Source organism: Pongo abelii, chromosome X (genome assembly GCF_028885655.2).
Source record: "Pongo abelii isolate AG06213 chromosome X, NHGRI_mPonAbe1-v2.0_pri, whole genome shotgun sequence".
NCBI lineage: Eukaryota > Metazoa > Chordata > Mammalia > Primates > Hominidae > Pongo > Pongo abelii.
This window is the reverse complement of record NC_072008.2, coordinates 105,696,900-105,714,185: the sequence shown is the minus strand read 5'-3', so window position 1 is coordinate 105,714,185 and position 17,286 is coordinate 105,696,900. Positions and strand designations below refer to the sequence as shown.

Here is a 17,286-nt window from a genome sequence, read left to right as displayed (position 1 = left end):
AAAAATTTCCAAGTATATTTCCTTTGCAATTCTTATTAGTAGCCTCACTCTTCTGTGAGCCCTCCCACAAATCTACCCCTCCCTAGTTCTCTCTATATTGGACTGTATTACTTCTCTTTTCATTTTGTGACAATTATTGGTGTAATACAATTTATCTTATTTAACTGCAAGTTCTTTAAAAATAGGCACTGCATTTTTCTCGCTCTTGTGTCCTATCACCTAAAATTATAATGGATTCATAGTAGTAAGGACTTAATACATATTTGTTAAAGGAATAAATTGAAAGTGGGAAGGTTGGTATTAGGTATGTGTGCATTTAATTAAAAGAACTTAGTGTTTCTTTGTTTAAATTCTTCATAACTGTCAACTTTCACAAGAACAGATATCCTTTTAGAACAGATTCTTATGGAATTTTGTTTTTTATGTGTGTTTAAGTGTTGATATCTATGGGTCTTGTTTATATGCTTTGTTTCAATTACAGTTTTAACAAAACATTAATATATTTTATAGTATAGTACAACCACTTATTTTTTTTAAATCTCAGAGTTCTTGAAATTCCATTTGTGGTGAAACATATATAAAGGTTAATCTGGGCATGCCTGAATAAAAACTTGGCCTTGTTTATCTTCCCCAAAGTTAAAAAAACTGTTTACATTCATAATCTATTTGTCTAATATTTTTAAGCAGAATGTTTTATCAAAAGTACATTTTCTGAGAGCCCTGTTCTTTTATCTTTCTCTCTATCCTTTTTAAAATCTATTTATTTCATATTCTCTTTGTGTTCAATATAGCTCAACAATGATTTTGTCTACATTGATTAACATTTGTTGAATCAAGAAACAATTTCATTTGGGGGGAATAAGTGAAGCATTTTGTATTATGAATCCAGTCACAAACTTGTCACTTGCCTCAATTTTTCATTGCTGAACACATAATAACGTGCACTCATAATAATACATTTGATATCACAGGTATAATCTGTACTCCTGATGTTGCCCTTCATGAAGCCACTGGGTTCCAAGAAAAAGTTTTGCTTTTTCTATGAAATTTTTGCCTTATTGACATATCTTCAGAACACCAGCATATCCAGAGCATTTAAAAATTCAATTGCTAGATGTTTCTTTTACAAAATTCCAAGCATATTGATGTTCCACTTATCCAAATGTTTGGTGCAATGGAGAGAGTGCCAGTGAAGTAGCCAACAAAGAAGAACCTCACTGCTTCTAGACTAAATGTTTAAATAGAAATCTTTTGGCAACCTTTCATCACGTTTTTCTTTACTACATTCCCCCCCACCATTATTCCTTCTTCTCTTAATCTTTCATAAAGCTCAGCTTGTCCATTTATGAAATATCTACCACATAGAATCAAGAATTAAATGAGATGATGGAAAGTTTATTATGTACTGTTATACTCTACACCGATACATAAGATTATTCTATTAATATTAATAAAGCCCCTGCTTTTTATTATATTACTTAAAGCTAGTTTTCATAGAGAATAGCAATCAGATAAATGAAGGTACATTAAAGCACATTAATAATAGTTGAATTTACCATATCAGGTGCATAATACATTACAAAGCCAAATAAATGAACCTCTATTGATGGATATTTGGGTACTTAAATAGTGGGCACGGGAGTGGGTGATAGCTAAAGAATAAAATATTTTGTGCAGAGAGTCTTTCTGGAGCTTCTGAAAGCACATCTCAGGGATGACCATCTAGTTTTTCTATGAATTAGGTGTCATTTGGGGGAAACCTCAACATTTGGAGGGATCTGTAGGTACTTCTATATTGTTCAAACACAGATGAAGAGGTGAGAAGATAAATGGCTGAAAAGGCAGGTAGGTTCCTTTGTCATGGATGACCATATTTGATGGTAAGGAGTTTTAATTTTTATCCTCAATGAAATGGTGAGCTCCCCCCAAAATTTAAAGATGAATGTGACATAATTGAATTTCTGTTTTGTGGAGAATACTTTAAGAGAGGTAACAGTAAACCAGTTAGAATGGGCATGACTGTGACTGTAAACTAGAGAATGAATTGGAGTGGGAAAAAGTAGAGGTAAGGATCAAGTGGGAGGCCATTGAACAAATCCAGGACAGAGATGATGTGAGTTTAAACTAGAGTATTTACTGGACAGAAGCAGGTGTATCTGAAAGGTCAGGCTAAGAAAGACTATAGTAATTTGTGGAGCTGAAAGAAGTCCAGTAGAGCTGGAGATTTGAGTGCCAAGTGTGTTGTGTTGAGAGATAGAGCAGGGATATATATATATAGGAACAATATCATGTAAGACAATGTATATCATATCCGGGAGTTTGGATTTAACTTATGGCCACATGAAGCCATGGAAAGGTTTTAAGCAGAGGAGTAAAATACCAGAGTAGAATTTGGAGTGAGTTTGGTAAATGGATGGTAGGAAAAAAAAAAAAACCAGCTAGAAACAGAGATGCCAAAAAATTACTCGCTTATATTTTTTTTGTGGCCCCTAAACATTATAACAAAGATGTTTTGTTCTTTTCCACTTGACATGTCTAAATTCGTGAGGTCCAACATTCCAAGCACGTTCAGATTCTCACAAGAGACAAAAGTAAGTATGTACTTAATTGTTAGTTTTTATTCAGTGCAGAGAAAACAAGGGATATTAGGTATGTTTGTCTAAATTTTTTGTTTTGTCTCTAATAACAGTAGACAGTAGAATGACCTGGGTTGCATTATTAGTATACAGGAGGAATCATCCATATAGAATAATGTATGGTCCAAATCTCCATTTTCTTTTCTTTTTTCTCTTTTCTTTTCTTTTCTTTGTTCTTTTCTTTCCTTTCCTTTCCTTTTTCTCTTTCTCTCTTTCTTTTTCTTTCTTTCTTTTTTTTTTTTTTTTGGACAGAGTTTCACTCTTTCACCCAGGCTGGAGTGAAGTGGCATGATCTCGACTCAGTGCAACCTCTGTCCCCCGTGTTCAAGTGATTCTCCTGCCTCACCCTCCCGAGTAGCTGGGATTCTAGATGCCCGCCACCATGCCTGGCTAATTTTTGTATTTTCAGTAGAGACGGGGTTTCACCATATTGGCCAGGCTAGTCTTTAACTCCTGACCTCTGGTGATGCACCCGCCTTGGCCTCCCAAAGTTCTAAGATTACAAGGCGTGAGCCACTGCACCTGGCCTCCATTTTCTTTTTAATCTTCATGCATTTTCATTCATTACTTTTTACTTTTTGCTTCCAAGGGAACTAGAGGCGATACAAACCAAGGGAGATAACATGTCTATTCAATCTACTTTTTTTTCAAATAATGAAAAAGGCTTTTAGACAGATATCCCTCATGCCAATGGAACTGTTGTAGCCAGAATTTCTCCAACCTGGAGAACTCCTTTCCCTTTTGTGTTGTTTTATAGATCGTGGCCATGCTACAGAAGTAATTTTAGATATAGTAAGAAATTCATCAAGAGAAAGAAATTCCTCCTGCATTCTGTAACCAGTTGTTTGTTGCCTGAGGACTCTCATACACCGTATCTAGAGATCAGTCCACCTCACTTGGCTCATTTCTACCATTAATATAATTTTTCTTTGACAAAATGGCCCAAGAAGGCTAAAATAATGCTCATTTAATCTTTGGCCAAATATATTTTGTTTCATTTTCATCTTACTCTCAGAACTTCCCATACCACCCTAGCATCACTTTTTTTCCCCCCAGATTTGTAGTCAGATTGGAATGCACTTACAGTTACATAGTCAGGGCCACCAGAGCCCTTTTTAGTCTCTCAGACATGGAGACAATGTGATACAGTGATTGATAGTAAGGGCTTTGGAGTCAGACAGGTCTGAGTTAGCGTCTTGGCTCTGCAGCTCGCTAACCTAGTAATCTTGACAAGTTATTTAACCTTTCTGAATCTCCATTTCTTCATCTGTTACCTAAATATACTAACAGTGCCTACCTTGTGAAAGTTATCATAATAACTAAATGAAATCATGCATGTCAAATTTTTCAGTGCTTGGGATTTTGTAGTCACCCAGTAAGTGTTACTTATTGTCATTATCACCCCTCACTGAATAACATAATTGTGGTATATACATTACTTGTACTTTTAACATTCCCATTGTAAACCAGGCACCTCTCTTTCTTTCTCTCTGTCTTTTTTGTTTACCCAAGAGAAATAGGATAAAAAGGAGAAACTTCAGCATGGCTGGAAAGAGGTAGTCTAGATTTCTGCCTCACTGTCTTCTACTCTTTCCCTGAGCCTGAGTCTTTGAGGGGAAAGTAGGGCTGGCTTAGTCATCATTATAAATAGATAAATTCAGTCTCTTCCTTTTCATTTGTCCTAAACCTACCACCTTCAGTCTTGGCTGCTCTGCACTAACCCACATAGGTATCCACATTCCTGACACTATCTTCAGATACCTTATGGTGGAGACTTGTCAATTGCAAAAATTGATCCATTGCCATAACCCATTCCTCTTCAGGGTCATTCTCTTTATCTTCCCCTACCCAAGGAAAAGTTGCCACTGACAATCACATCTGAGCATTTAAAACCTTATCACCTCAGAGAAGCTATTTTCTATAGTTCTTGTCTCCAGCGATTTTCTCTGAGAGTGAAATACAAAGCAATTTATTTGTAACTTCTGAATGCCTACACTCCTTCTTGGTTCTGGTGGAGTACATTACTCCCAGGTTGCATTTTCAAGGCTGTTTTTCTTTTTTTTTTAACGAACTAGTCCCAAGACTGATCTTTTTTTAATGTATTGGACAGAGGACTTTTTTTTTCTTCTGAATACTGTATGGATGGAATTCCTTTCCAACCCTTTTCTGCTCTTCATACCTCTGGGAGTGCTGTGAGGGTTAGTTAATATTTTGCAAAACTCTCTGAGCTCCTTGGATGAAAGACATCACAGAAAATGAAAATATATGGAAAATAAATAAGTCATGCTAATTGGTTGCAACGGATCTCTGAAAGTTCCCCAAGACTCTATTTCTCCAATCCAGCATAGTGCAGTGTTTATCATATATACAAATTCGGGAAATCTCCTTGGAGGGAAGCAAACCAAATTTTGAGTTCTAAAAAGCAATATACGAAGTCAGAGGGAAATGTCAAGGGAAGCAACAAATAGCCAAGCAGTCAGACATCCTGAGACACAAGTAAGCAAACTGGATTATAGTGCAGGATGAGGCAAATGAGATTTTTCAAAGGGCATATTTTGTACACACAGGGAAACACCAATTTGTATTATTTCTAAGCATAATGTGCCAAGCACTGGCTAAATGCTGTAGCTTCAGGGATCTCTATTTAAATAATAGTGTAGTTAGTGGTTGACATGGAAGACATGGAGTAGATATGAGAGAAAATAAAGAGGTTCAAGTGACTTGAGTCACACTGAAAAACAATGTGAAAGTTTTATTTATGAGCTGACATTTAAGCTCCTAAAGGGCAGGACACATGTCTTCCTCAATGCCCAAGATTCATGCATTTACAATAACGGTTCATTTCAGCTGTGATGTTTATACTGTAAGAGAGTTACAGATATGTGAGCAACATTTGCGTTCAACACCCTTCTGTCCTTGATTACCCCATTCCCTGTCCCAGGTACTCATTGCGCTCATTCAGCCCTTTACCTCGTTGATAACCGTGGGTAGCCTTCCAAACTCCAAAACATTCTTGTCTACCCTAACCTCCTCCACTCATCAAAACTTAGCAATCCACTGTCATATTCGCTTGAGGCCATTATCTTTATTAAGCAAGCTAATTCATTTCACTTTCTAGAGCATACATTTACATTTTGTCTGTGTCCTTCAGTTACTAAAATCGATGGAGAAACAGTTGAAATTTTAGGAATTAAACTGGGGTCAGTAGAAGAGAAATTTATTTTTTATTTTTGGAAGGAGGTAGAGAGTATTTTCAGCACCTAACATCTAATGTCTTCGAATTATCTAGTGGCTTTACATACTATTTACAGCTAGAGCAGATCTGACTATAAAAAATATGTGTACACACAATACTGAGCTAGCCTGGTAGAACAGCAGAAGTCTTGGCTTGGTCCTTCAGAGGACAATGGCTGTGGTCATAGCTCTACAGTGCTGCCAAGCCATTCCAACCCTAGAAGAAGAAAGGTTTTTAAAAAATCCTGTCTTCAGAATTTGAGAAATACAGATAGGCTTAATATCAGATTGAACAGATGCAGGGAAGAAGGAGAAATGCCTGTTAGTGAGGGGATATAGTAAAACAAATATTTTGTTAACATTTTATAATAGTCAATATTTTTTCAGTTGTGATAGTTAATAGAAAATAACTTGAGCTAGGTTAGCAGGCCTTTCTTGTATAGAATTGGGGCAAATGAGTGTGGTTGCTGATGGGTGAAAATGAGAGGATCCAAGCCCGGCTTTATAATTTTTATTGGAAAATACAAAAAGTTAATTATGGAATAAGGAAATAATAGATCAGGAATGAGAGAAGGGAGGGTTAGATATGACTTAGAGTAAAGGTCGGGATTAGCTACTATGTTATGATGACTAGGGTTTTGAAGAGATGAGTGGATGAGGACAATTTTAAAGAACTTTTGTAATGTGTCAACTTTGGAACCTCTTGTGGCATTTCCCGAGATATTTCAGTAAATATGTTAATAGTTTTCAATTATTTTTTTCTATTTTGTTTTTGCATATCTTTGTATGCAGCACTGAGTTGAGACTGAATTACATGGTGGCTTAGCTTTATACAGGTTATGTAACAGAACAGACTTGTCTTAAGGAACCGAAGGACAGTGTTATGGGCTGAATTGTGTTCCCCCTAAAATTCATATATTGAAGTCCTAACCTCCAGTACTTAAGAACGTGACAGTATTTGGAAGTAATTAAAGAGGTAATTAAGGTTAAATGAGCTCATTAGGGCAGGCCCTAATCCAATATGATGGGTGTTCTCATAAGAAAAGGAAATACAACAGGGACACACAGAGAGGGGAGACCGCATGAAGGCACAGGGAAAAGATGGACATATACAAGCCTCGGACAGAGTTCTCAGAAAAAACCAACCTTTATGACACCTTGATCTCAAACTTCTATTCTCTAGAAATGTGAAAAAATAAGTTCCTGTTGTTTGGGCCACCCAGTCGTAGTAGATTGTTATGACAGCCCCAGCCAACTAATACAGGCTACAGAAAAGCATCTGGGTCTCAAAAATCGACTAAAATAAGAAAATAGAAAGCTGCCATAAACCCAGGGAATACTGTTGATTGCTTGTTTTTCGTTCTCTGCTTCACTTTTGTCCTATACTGAAGACAGTTTTCTTTGTTTCCATGCCCATATGGCAAAATATGGTTGCCCTACTACTCTCGAATTTAGAACTACATTATAAAGATTGACTTGCCATTTCTGAATCATGTATATAAATCTCCAGAGGAGAAAATTTGATCATCTCAGTTTGGCTCATGTGTCTGTTGCTTGCCAAACAGCTGTAAACCAGTGGCGGGAGTGTGGTGGTACATACATGATTGTCAGAGGCTCATTTCTGCGATCCTCAGTTATTACATTTCCTTGTCATTTCTAGCTCCACCGATGCTCTTATTTTATCAGCACTGCCATGCTTTAAAATGGATATCTAAAGATATTTTATCTAGCATTTTGAGATATTCTGTATGAAGAGGTGTTATGGGCAGAAACATATATTATAAAGTATATGTAACATACTAGGCTAGATCAGTTCCTAGATATATAATATATAGAGTAGATGTGCATAGATCCTTAGGTTTGTGGTTGATGGACTGAAGAAGGCAATAGAAGGAGGACAAAAATTAAGAATACTATCAATAAGGAAATGGAGCACAAGATATTTCCATTGTAAATGATATTAATATCATTTGTACAGTCTAAGATAAGAGAAAGACAGCTGAACCATTTAGCCATTCAGCAGGTGTTAAATAGCTCTCTGGTTATGTGAGGAGGCATTGCATTTTTTTCTCTTAATGGAAAGCAAAATAAACATTTATTTTTAAGAATTTCAATTTCAAGTGAGACGTTTGCATAGCACCACTAGCATCTAAATCTTTTGAAAGGCTTTTTGTAAGTCATTTCAAGGACTCTAAAATAATGCTCCTTTTTATAGTTTGACTGCTTGGCATTAAAGACAGAGCTGAATGTTGCCCTTCATGATGCAGTATGAAAAAAAAACATAGATTTTCTTTCTTTCTCTGCTCTTAACAGCTTTGTGACTCTTAAAGGAGAAACTGTTTGAAACTCAGACTGTGTAGTTGTGTTTGGTCATTCTCCTGTTTGACAGATATTTTCCCCCTTTTCATTACTTTAATTTCAAAGTACATCAGACCTTCATGCCTCTGTGTGAAGAACTAAACTGCATATTTAACCAGACATTTTTTCTAAGGGAGGCTAGTCAAGAGTTTTAAGCAAATAAACAAGCCCCACCAAAAAATCAAAAAACACATTAAGTATATTTATTGTTTAGTTAATATTACCTTTCTTTCTATTACTTTCCAAGTAAAAGAATGGCCCTAACCATACACTTACAGGATATATATGGTTATGTATAACATGTAAATATACACATGCATCTATATATCAAATATGTGTGTATACATACAAATTACTTGTATTATATCTGAGGGCAGCATACACTATAATATATGGCAGCCCACTTAAAAACACTTTGAAACTTTATTTTTTGTTTAATGGAGAAAATATTGAGCAATAATGGTTATATTATAATCAGCCCCATGAGGGTCAAAGGAAATTTGTGACCTTCTCTTCAACCACACTGATCAAGTGTGTATTTTTCAAATCCTTCTTTTCTGGATTCATCAAAACAAGTTAAAGGTCCTATGAAAATTCTTCAGATTTACATTCTACCTCAGTTATCAGGTGTCAGGTCATCAAAACAGAGTCAGGAAATGTTTAATAGGTGTGGCTTATTGGTAGGTTGTATGACACTCTGGAGGACAAAAAAGAAGCAAATGCAAATACACTTTGAAATGGAGTTTGAGGGCTAGCTAAAATTTGGCACTAATTTTCACTGAAAATTCACTGGCTTCACCTACATTTATTACTGATGGGATCTTTTGACCTCATGCACAGAAAAATCTGATGATAACAGATATTAAAGTACTTTTAGGCCTTGAGCACGTTGTTAAGGATTAAGTGAAGGCTGAAAGCCTAAATTACCCTCTGGGTTGGAATAGGTTGTTGCTGACAACTAGTAATGCATTTGTTCAGTGCTTCTAGTTTCATTTGCAAATGTTGTTTCATTAATTCATGTATTTTTTTCATTTATTCATGTCATTTATTGCTACAATAAGTGCGACTGAGGGCCATTGTATGCTGGCTTTGTGTTAGACACCAAGAATCTAGTGGTCAGCAAATACCCTCATTCTCCTTTCTTCCTGACACAATTGCTTCTGGGTTTAAACCTTAATTACAGTCAATATCTTTTTGGGGTAGAAGCTAAATCTCTTGTAAAAGGAAAATGTGGAAGTTTTAAACTTAAAATCTCTTATCTCTTGGTCTTACTCTGGCTCCTTAACAACATAGTCTACGTGTCTGTTACTTTTCCCACGACAGGAGCTAATCAGTGGTCATTCCTAGTTGTGTACCTCATCTCTGAAAATATCAGTTCTCAGGGCTAATTCATCAACCCTAAAAGTTCTTACTAGAAAGTGACCATTATTTAACAAGAACAAGAGAGAAGAAGGCTGTGGGAGTTGTATTGGCTACAGGAAAATGGTTTTAGGGTCATTGACAGAGGCTAATTTCTTTCCATTAGAAGGTATAGCCACAAACTCTTAGTAAATTAATAATGTATTTAATCAGAGATACGAAGTTAGTATGTTTTCCATCTACACCTTTTTGGAAGTATTACTGTAACTATAACATATACAGTGTTATACCAATATATACCTAGTTTTTTTTACTAGTACTAGCTTTATGAGTTTTATTTATTCACATCACATGCATGCCTGGAACTAAGCTACATATTGAAATTTCAAAAATGAATAATTGCATCTTGTCTATCACCACATGCTATTTGCCTGTTAAAAACAACCCTGTGATAGAGGGACTATTACTTTTCTATTACAGGTGAGAATATTGAAGCATAGAGAGATTATATTCCTTGAAAAGTCAAGGATCACATAGCAAAAATACATACTAGCTAAGACTAACCTAGGCCACCTGACTCAAGAACTCATTATGTGCCAAATGTAATGTTAGATGCTGGGGATGCAGTAGTGAGAAACTAAAACAAGTTACCTGTTCTCTTCAAGCTCACTGACTAGTGTGGAAGACATATATTTATCAACTAACCTAACAAATAGTTGTGAAATTACTGATGCGGCAGTGCTATAAAGGAGAGGCAAATGGTCAATGAGATTTTATAATATGGAAATCTGACTAATTCTAGGTGATTAAGGAAGGCTTCCCTTAGCTAGTGATGCTCAAGTTGAATTCATAGGTTGAGTTGGCATTAAAAGTGGGGGTAGAGGACACCTTCATAGAGAGAAGGTGGTCTTAGAGTAAGATGGAGAGGTAGTTCTAGGCTGAACCATAAAGAGCTTAAGACTGGTTACATTAATGAGTCTGTATCCTATTTACAATGGAAATCCAATGGAGAGTATAAGCATAGATGGAGTGAGGTAACATGATTACATTTGCTTTTCACAAAGATTCCCCTGGCTGTAGTATTGAGAAAATATGGGATATTGGTAGATTCATGTACATTACTGAGAAAGAAGTTGTATTTGTCTGGACAAAAAATGATGATAGTCAAGAGCAGGCTAGAGGAGAGAAGTGCACATATTTGAAAGAAATTTAGGAAGTAAAACTGTTATGTCTTAGGGATGAATTGGATATGAGGAGTAAGAGAGAGGGATGTATTCAGGGTCAGGAAACATGATCAGATATATGTTTTCAAAGGGTGATTTCTGAGCCAGTGATCTTTCTTTTTCATTGTGGTCACTTTATTGTACTTTCAAAAGCTTTAAAACTGGAGAGAGACCTCAGAGAGTCGTAATGGTTGCTTCTATCTTGCTCCTTATGTAAAGACAGAGAAATTATGCTTGCTAAAGTAACCACAACTAACAAGTGGCAGAACCAGGATTGGGTCCAGGTTTCCAGACCTCCACCTACAATTGTGGCTCACTCCAGAATGGAAGGTCCTTATATTCATAGGTTACACCAGTTAGTGTGAGAGGTCTGGGATTGTGAAAAGAGGTTTGCCTTGGAGGTAGTAGACAGGATAGTGATCAGAAAATTTGAGCAGAAAAGACAAAGGGCAAAATTTTTTATAAAATTATAGAGATGGTAGGCTTGGGTAAAGATGATTATGTTTGAAATATATCCTATTCTTGAACTGACCGATGATTGCACAGTATCCATCCCTCACATTTGACTATTTCTATTTAATTGAATAAAGAGCAAATTCTTGTCAAACCTGATATATAGATATGCATCATTCTGCAGTAGACTGCCATCAATGGATTTGAAGTCTGTGAGAATGAAACTTATTTCTTTTCAAAACCTTTTAAACATCTTTGAAGTACAGAAAAGAATACATTCTGATATTTGTATAATGCCTATTTTTTAATTTTGTTTTTATTTTACTTTATCTTATTATTGAGACGGAGTCTCGCTCTGTCATTGGGCTGGAGTGCAGTGGCACAATCTCGGCTCACTGCAACCTCCGACTCCCTGGTTCAAGTGATTCTCCTGCCTCAGCCTCCCGAGTAGCTGGGATTATAGGCATGCACCACCACCCCCAGCTAATTTTTGTATTTTTAGTAGAGATGAGGGTTTCATCATTTTGGCCAAGATGGTCTCGATCTCCTGACCTCATGATCCGCCCGCCTTGGCCTCCCAAAGCACTGGGATTACAGGCGTGAGCCACCATGCCCGGCCTATGCCTATTTTTATAACTTTATCTCTTTAAGCTGAAACTGGATCCCTTCCTTACACCTTACACAAAAATTAATTCAAGATGGATTAAAGACTTAAACGTTAGACCTAAAACCATAAAAACCCTAGAAGAAAACCTAGGCAATACCATTCAGGACATAGGCATGGGCAAGGACTTCATGTCTAAAACACCAAAAGCAATGGCAACAAAAGCCAAAATTGACAAATGGGATCTAATTAAACTCAGGAGCTTCTGCACAGCAAAAGAAACTACCATCAGAGTGAACAGGCAACCTACAAAATGGGAGAAAATTTTCGCAACCTACTCGTCTGACAAAGGGCTAATATCCAGAATCTACAATGAACTCCAACAAATTTACAAGAAAAAAACAACCCCATCAAAAAGTGGGCGAAGGACATGAACAGACACTTCTCAAAAGAAGACATTTATGCAGCTGAAAGACACATGAAAAAATGCTCATCATCACTGGCCATCAGGGAAATGCAAATCAAAACCACAATGAAATACCATCTGACACCAGTTAGAATGGCGATCATTAAAAAGTCAGGAAACAACAGGTGCTGGAGAGGATGTGGAGAAATAGGAACACTTTTACACTGTTGGTGGGACTGTAAACTAGTTCAACCACTGTGGAAGTCAGTGTGGCGATTCCTCAGGGATCTAGAACTAGAAATACCATTTGACCCAGCCATCCCATTACTGGGTATATACCCAAAGGACTATAAAGCATGCTGCTATAAAGACACATGCACACGTATGTTTATTGCGGCACTCTTCGCAATAGCAAAGACTTGGAACCAACCCAAATGTCCAACAATGATAGACTGGATTAAGAAAATGTGGCACATATACACCATGGAATACTATGCAGCCATAAAAAATGATGAGTTCATGTCCTTTGTAGGGACATGGATGAAATTGGAAATCATCATTCTCAGTAAACTATCACAAGGACAAAAAACCAAACACCGCATGTTCTCACTCATAGGTGGGAATTGAACAATGAGAACACATGGACACAGGAAGGGGAACATCACACTCTGGGGACTGTTGTGGGGTGGGGGGAGGTGGGAGGGATAGCATTAGGAGATATACCTAATGCTAAATGACGAGTTAATGGGTGCAGCACACCAGCATGGCACATGTATATATATGTAACTAACCTGCACATTGTGCACATGTACCCTAAAACTTAAAGTATAATAAAAAAAAAACAAACTTTATCTCTTTAACATTTTCCATTCTCCAAGGAGGGACTTGGAGACAAGCAATCACCCATTCACCATGTTGCAGCTGTGAGCAGGTTTTTGGAGATGTGTTCATGTGTGGCATTGTGATAGGGTATAGTGATTAGAGGATTGAAAAAGTGAAGGAGCTTTCAGATAGGACTGTCTTTCCACCTAGAAAATATCTTCCCATGACAAAGCATTATTGGTGTAATGTGCAAGAAAGCGGTGATGGAAGCATTTGTGCTTATGAAAGTTCAAAAAGAATTCTGTCATTCTGTTCTGATTCTTTAAAATAAAAAATCATAACTTTCCTTTTTATTTTCCTTTCCCTTCCTCTACCCATCCCTTGCATTTCTTCCATTTCATGTTCTTTCCTTCCTTTCCTCCTGAAGATTTCAGTCTTGAGTCCACTAAGTAGGGCACAGAAATATAAATGTCCGAGCCTGGTTGGATAGGGAGCTGTGGTGGTACAGAGGTGTGAGAGCCTAGAGGGGTAAAGAGGGCATCTGCATAGCAGGGCTGTATGGGATGTTACAGCATGAACAGGATGAAGAGGGCATCTCCGTGGAGGAGCTTAAGTAGGATGAGGAATGCATTCACCCAAAGGAAACCCTCATAGGGTGGCATAGTTTGGTTGGGGTAAGATGAAATAAAAGCCTACACTTTTATTAGATTAAACAGACCCAAAATTACATTTTAATAAATATAATGAGAGCAAACATCATAGGAAAAAAATTAGTTACTTACCAAAACCCTAAATTAGTCATTGAAAGTGTAAGTATAGGCAATTAACGATCACATGAGTGAAATGGTGATTCCTCATACTAGATGCCTATATGAACATTCTAAAAGACACTGTGTATATCACAATTTAAAGTTTTCAATGTGACAAATGAGCCTGCTTCTAGCTAATGAATTTACATAATCTAGGCTGGATTGATGACAATGCTACTCACAAGAAGTAATGTACATATAACTCTCCTATGTTTTGTTTTAATAACATTTAGAGGAGAGAAATGCACTTCATAAATATGTTGACAGGAATAAAAGACATTTCCAAGCATTTCCGCAAGCTCAAGTTATTATTTTTAACTTTTATTCAAAATAAAATAAATGATGCTATAGTTTCAAAATTCATCTTCAAGTGTTCGCTGATAATCATTTCTAAAAATTTCTCTGTAAAGTTACAGTAAAATTATCTTTTGTTGAAGGAAATGGATTTTAGAGTTTTAGATTTTATTTAAACATTTGGGTTTAGTTCATGAACTAATCTTAAAGTATTTAATGTTGTAATGTGGTTCTACCACACATATATCTATGACACAGCTTTCATCAAATGTGAACCATCACGTGAGTTCAACAACATCTGAGTTCATTGACAAAGGCAGTTTCTTAGACACTGTGATTATGTCCATGTGGCTATAGAAGTTTCTAAACTCAGTGGTTATACTTATTTCCTTGTGTACTGGTAACAGCTTGGGCAACAGAGTGAGAACCTGTCTCAAAATAAAATAAAATAAAATAAAAAATAAAAGACAGTAACACGAGGTTTAAATAGTTTACTCAGTTTATTCACTACCTTGTCTCTTAATTTCTAGGAAATATACCGAACTTCAGCTAAGTCAGGAAGTTCCTGACAGGCACCCTTACATTTCCTGCCCTTACTGGGGAAATATGAACTGGGGAGCTGATATTTTGAAGTTGCCTAATGGCTTCATGGAGATCCCATGAGATTACAAAAGTGCCTGAGGTGAACTTTCCAGATAGCAGTCTGGGCAAGTATACTTGATTCTGGGTCACTTGTCAGAATTTTGAGGGCCTCTGGCAACTGCTTCTCTCTTTATTCTTTAACATTTTTGGGCCTTCAATAAGTGGTCTTTATAAGTAAGATCACTTTATTGGTAATAGAACAAATGCCATGTTCTCTTCCCTTATTATTCTACCTTGAGTATTAAGCTGCCAAATTTAGCCTTATAATCATCAAAAGTATGAGCTAGGTATAAGAATAATGAAAGACAGCACAGCAGACATATATTAGTACCAACACACCAATAGAGAATTCCTTGGCTAAGAAATTCCCAAAGGGAATTGACCTCTTCCTCCTATATTACAAAATGACCTCAAATTGCATTTATGGGCCTAAGGTACCTGGAGTGTATCTATTCTTTTATCTGGCATGTTTATTATTTTTTGTTAGTAGTGGTGTTTATGGGATTGTTCCGCTCCTGTTTAGCATGTACATGCACATTTTCTGTATATAGTTGCACTTTTTTGTGGTTCAGTTGTTTTAATTATGCGTTTTATTTTAAGGACATTGTTTTATCATGGGTATTATTAATTGTTCAATTATCATTCTGTTCCTGCTTTTATGTGTATGGCACAGCAGCCTTGAAATATTAGAGAAGGACAAACCTAGCCTCCCATCCCAAGAAGGGACAGCTTCACAGTCAGCCCAACTTTTTTTTTTTAATATCTCTGAAAAACAACCAGAATGGGTAAAGAATAAAAAGTGGCAGCAGCCATCCTAATCTCTGTCTTCTAGTTAACTTGAACTAGCCACTGAGCCCTGATTCCAATAAGATATTTCTCTTTTTTTTCCAATTTTTATCTTAGATACGGGGGTACATGGGAATATTTTGTGATGCTGGGTTTGGAGTATGGATCCTCTAACTCTGGTAGTAAGCATAGAACACAATAGGTAGCTTTTTTTAGCCTACCCCTCCCCCCACCTTCTAGTAGTCCACAGTGTCTATTGTTTCCATATTTATGTATATCCATACATGCTCAAAGCTTAGCTCCCACCATAATTGAGAACATGAGGTATTTGTTTTTCTGTTCCTGCGTTAATTTGCTTAGGATGATGGTCTCCAGCTCCATCTATGTTGCTGCAAAGGACATGATTTCATTCGTTTTATTGTTATGTACTATTCCATGGTATATACATACAATGTTTTGTTTATCCAGTCTACCATTGATGGACACCTGAGTTGATTCCATGTCGAATAAAACATTTCTAATAATAAATGCCACCACTACATTTCATTGTAAGAGAAAAAAAAGATGACTCTGAGCTATCCATAGCCCAATTTTGACTTCTAAAAAACAAACTAGAAAATGACTGTCTTCAGATTTGGGGATTTTTTTAGGAGTAGAAATAATTACAGTCTTTCCCAATTTCTTTTGGTAAAAAATTATAGAAACAAAATAACGTTTTAACATTTAAAAAATCAACTCAAATTTGTTTGGATTTGATAAGCAACATCTTTCTGTTTTCTTATATTTGAATAACATCTCCTGGGTAATACTTAAAGAAAAATGAATTAATTTGGACATGGTTGAAATTAATTGAAAATCACAGTTTATGAATGAGCATCACAAAAAGCCTACCACGCTCTAATTGTATTATTGTTTTTCCTAAATGTATAGTGTCTTGATGTTTCTAAGATATGGCTTAATTACTCTTACTGCAGGTTTAACTATTGTCTATTTAGAAGAGAAAAACCATATATGTGTACATATATATGTACCGCATATGTATTTCATATACATATTCTTATTAAATATTATTTTATGTATCACATCTTGATAAAAGTAATTTTGTTTTCTGTTAAGCATGGTTTCCAATGTTTAAGACTTCAAGCTTCTGAATAAAATATCATTCTTCCTCATGACATATGTATGTGGACAACTCACATACATGTTTCTTAACAGTAGGATGTGCTTAAATCATTGTTAGAGAGTTCTTTACTGATCAATATTAAGTAGGTCCCATTCCTTTCTGCCATTCTTTATATTTTATCCTTGTTTGCTTATTTCAAGGCACTTATCACAATTTTAAATAACTTTATTCATTTTCTATGTACTTTATTTGTCCTCCCTCTCACTTCCACCAGAATGTAAGCTTTATGAGGCAGGGCTTGTGCCAGACATGTTCACTATTGTATTCTTGTACTCAAAACATTGCTTGGTACATAGTTGGAGCCTAATAAATTTCAATAAAATGAACAAAAGTTCTTTTAATTCTTAATGTACTATGTCACTGTTCCACTGAGTCTGTGAAACATATGTATCCCATTTTTTCTATTTGTTTTATTAACATGTAATAGTCAGAGAAGCCAAGTATCATACATGACCAGTAAATCAATGCCTCCAACAC

The 17,286-nt window shown here is 36.1% G+C and overlaps 1 long non-coding RNA gene across 1 annotated transcript in view; it reads left to right on the top strand.

The window, feature by feature from the left end:
* The window catches only part of LOC134760899 (uncharacterized), a 266,329-nt gene that overhangs the window by 79,330 nt on the left and 169,713 nt on the right, over positions 1 to 17,286 (top strand). The window lies entirely within an intron of this gene.